Genomic DNA, 3,612 nt, shown 5'->3' with positions numbered 1-3,612 from the left:
TCTTGAGTATTAAAATCAGGTATATTAAATATTGCCTAATTTTATTTAAGTTGATAAATCCAGGTACTTAAAAATGATTTTTTACTTTTCTGATTTTTTCATTGAATTCACCACCCCTGGAAATAGCCAGGTACAAATTTTTAAGCAAAAAGATTAAATATTTTATAAAGTTATGTAACTTGAAACCTCTAAATAAACATTGCAATTCTCAGGGGATAAGAGGGGTCTGGTCAACATCTGTTAAAAGTATAATGGTCATATTTCAGGTTCTTTTATGAGCCAGAGACTAAAATTTTAAAGGAACTCTTATTTTACTAAGTACTCTCAACTGGGTCATTTGATATGGAATTACCCTACCGTCAACTTGGACTACATTTATGCAAAATAGTAGAAAAGTTTTAAATCAAACTATTACTACTGTTGTAGCTTAACAAATTTAACTAAATCAAAAAAAAACATTTTCGTTAAAAAAAACCCGAGTTTTTATAAGGGTTTTGTCTCTCATGTTCATAAATTATACAAGAACGCAAATTTTTTAGCTGCGTTTTTCGTCTGGGGCGTTCAAGTGGCGTTTTTCGATCAGAAAGATCCTCAATGTTGCATGTACTGCATTTGAGGCTAAGAAGTCTAAAGTTGATGGTATTTTGGCTAAAGTATTAGGTATTTCTCAATTTGGTGTTTGGTCAACTTTAGTTTGTGTGATGCTATCTCAAATATTTTAATAGTATATTCATATTTGTATAATATTGTATCATTTAAACTGATTTGAATTTTATTGTTTTATATTATGAATATTGCTGTGTATATATTTATTTTCTATTTTAGATTCCTTTAAAAATTTTTTGTCCTGCTACAGGAGATGCATGTCTAGAATATTTATTTAGAAGTACATTTTACCCACAGTCTTTGAAGAAATTCAATAAACCCAATCAAATAATTTACTTGATGCTTTACAATGTTGACACAAAAAAAAATTCCAAGCAACCTTACACATATGGAAAAAATGCATTTTTTCAAACCTAATCACTATGTGCCTCTGGTATATGTTAAATGCACTCAGTCAGAATTTCAAAATATTTTAGTTCGTACTCAAACAAGTTTAAATTCTGCAAAAAATATTGTTGTAACTGGATAAAAACACACAACTCAACTTGTTCAAATACCCCACTGTTCTGGTATTCAAAAAAGTAATTTGACCTAACTATCATTGAGTATTAAGAATTTTTTTTCTGTGAACAATAAACTATTGTCTGTGTCTGATTTATCTTTGGTTTTAAGTAATAAATTAAAAAAAAAAAGTTGATAAAAGGTGTCGTAATTCTGAAACTGCATGTAAATTATGAAAAGACAACAGGAGATGAGTGTAACAAATTTGATATTGGATGTTTGTAGACAAAGTGGAAAAACTATCAAAGCAAGAGAAGTAAAATCTTCTAATGAAGGTATGGGTGCTACCTTCTGACTATATATTTCCTAAAAATAATGGTTGTAAATGTAACCCTGTTTGATTCAAAAAAAATTTCAAAGTACTAGGATGGGTTGTTTTGTATCTCTTGTGTTCTGTTCGGAAAAGCCTCTTTAACTACTCAATTATTTCATAAATTTCCATATCGGCTTTGGTCAGTTGGAAATGTAAGAACATTATCATATAAGGGGTAAATAGATTCTATCTGTTGACCAGCCTTGCACCCATTCTTCATCTATTAAGCTGGCACAGATGTATTTTTAATACATTGTTTCCGGTTTAGGATGCTGAATGCTGGATTTTCTTGACTCAATGCATGGTTTTGCTTGTGTCTCTGTATTTATGACAAGGCAACTCATTCTATTATCTCGTAATGAGGGTACAGCTCTAAAACTCAGTTTTATGGTTCTGAGGCCGGCTGGTAGTCAGCTGAAAAATATCAAAGTATTAACAGTGCCATGTTACGCATAAATGGTGTCCCTGTTTGTACTTTTGGTGTGCATTGCCAAGGCCACATTTGTAGCCCTTTGTTACGGCACAGGGTTTATTAATAGTAATAAGACAATTGCTTTGGCTATTAAAAAGTGTACTGAGTGCTATCTATGCTTTGAGTCAAGATCTTTAACAAAATTAAAAATGAATAAAGTACCAAAAACTATAAAACACAATAAACCATTGTCATCACTAAAATCTCTAAACCTATCATTCACTAATATTCGTGGTCTTTGAAGTAACTTTTCTTCTGTTGAGTCTTATCTCTTGCAAAGTTCACCAGACCTACTTGCTCTTTCTGAGACTAATTTGAGTTCAGCTGTCTCATCTTGTGATCTTAGTGCTGATGATCATCTTCCTTTAATTCGTAAAGACTCCAACAGTAACATTAATGCTCATCACACTAAATGGCTTGGCTCTAGTGCCAGTAACTCTGCAGGCATTAAAACCCACAACTTTTGCCTTTCTCAATCTCTAACTTATGTACTCAACTTTCCAACTCGTTTTCCAGACAACCCGCATCATTGACCTTCTCTACTCGACTTATGTCTTGTTTCTGATCCTAGTCAGTGCTCAGTTTCTCCACATTTACCCTTAGGTGCTTCTGATCACAGTTTGATCTCTCTAAAACTATTATCTCATTCTTCTTCATCATCTGAATCCCCCTATCATTGTACCTCTTACAACTACCTTCAAGCTGACTGGGATTCTTTCCGTGATTTTCTTGGTGATGGCCCTTGGGATGAAATCTATCGTCTTCCTGTTGACAAATGTGCTTCTTACATAGTTTCGTGGATTTAGGCTGGCAAGGAATCTTTTATTACCTCTCGATAATTCCAGGTCAAGCCTCAATCTTATCCATGGTTTTCCTCACATTGTGCTGTTGCAATTGCTAATCGAAACCATTACTTTCATATTTATCAGCAAAACAATTCTCCAGAAAACAGATTTCTATTTACTATTGCTAGAAACCATTGTAAAAAAGTTTTGTTTAATGCCAATGCTCGCTGTTCTCAGGTCATGAAATCTCGTATTTCATTACAAAAATTAGGCTCTCGTGACTTCTGGAGAATCTTTAATAGTATCAATAATAAGGGCAAAACTGTAATTCCACCTCTCTTATATGACTCAGACTTTGTCACCTCACCTAAAGACAAAGAGTTGTTTGTAAGAATTTTTCATCAATATCATCTCTTGATTCCACTACTTGCGTTCTACCTGATATACCTGTCAAACAGGTTGATTCATAGCTTGACATTTGTATCACTCCAGCTTCTGTATCTAAAGTGATTTCCTACTTAGACTCTTCTACAGCTTGTGGCCTGGACAACATACCTGTTATAGTCTTGTAAAAGTGTTCTCCTCAGCTATCGTCTATACTTTCAAAACTATTCAGAGAGTGCTTGTCAGAGTCTTGTTTTCCAGCCTGCTGCAAAGCGGCAGCTGTTATCCCTATTTTCAAAGTTCTGGAGAGCGATCCGATTCGTTTAACTACCGTCCCATTAGTCTGTTTCCTACCATAAGCAAGGTTTTTAATCCTTTAATTAACAACAATTAATTTCTTATCTTGAATCTAATAACTTACTTTCTGATTATCAATATGGATTTCGATCTTCTCATTCTACAGCTGATTTGGTAATAGCAATAGCAGATAG

The sequence above is a fragment of the Hydra vulgaris genome, chromosome 03, assembly GCF_038396675.1.
Source record: "Hydra vulgaris chromosome 03, alternate assembly HydraT2T_AEP".
Taxonomy (NCBI): domain Eukaryota; kingdom Metazoa; phylum Cnidaria; class Hydrozoa; order Anthoathecata; family Hydridae; genus Hydra; species Hydra vulgaris.
Note: the sequence above shows the minus strand (reverse complement) of the source record.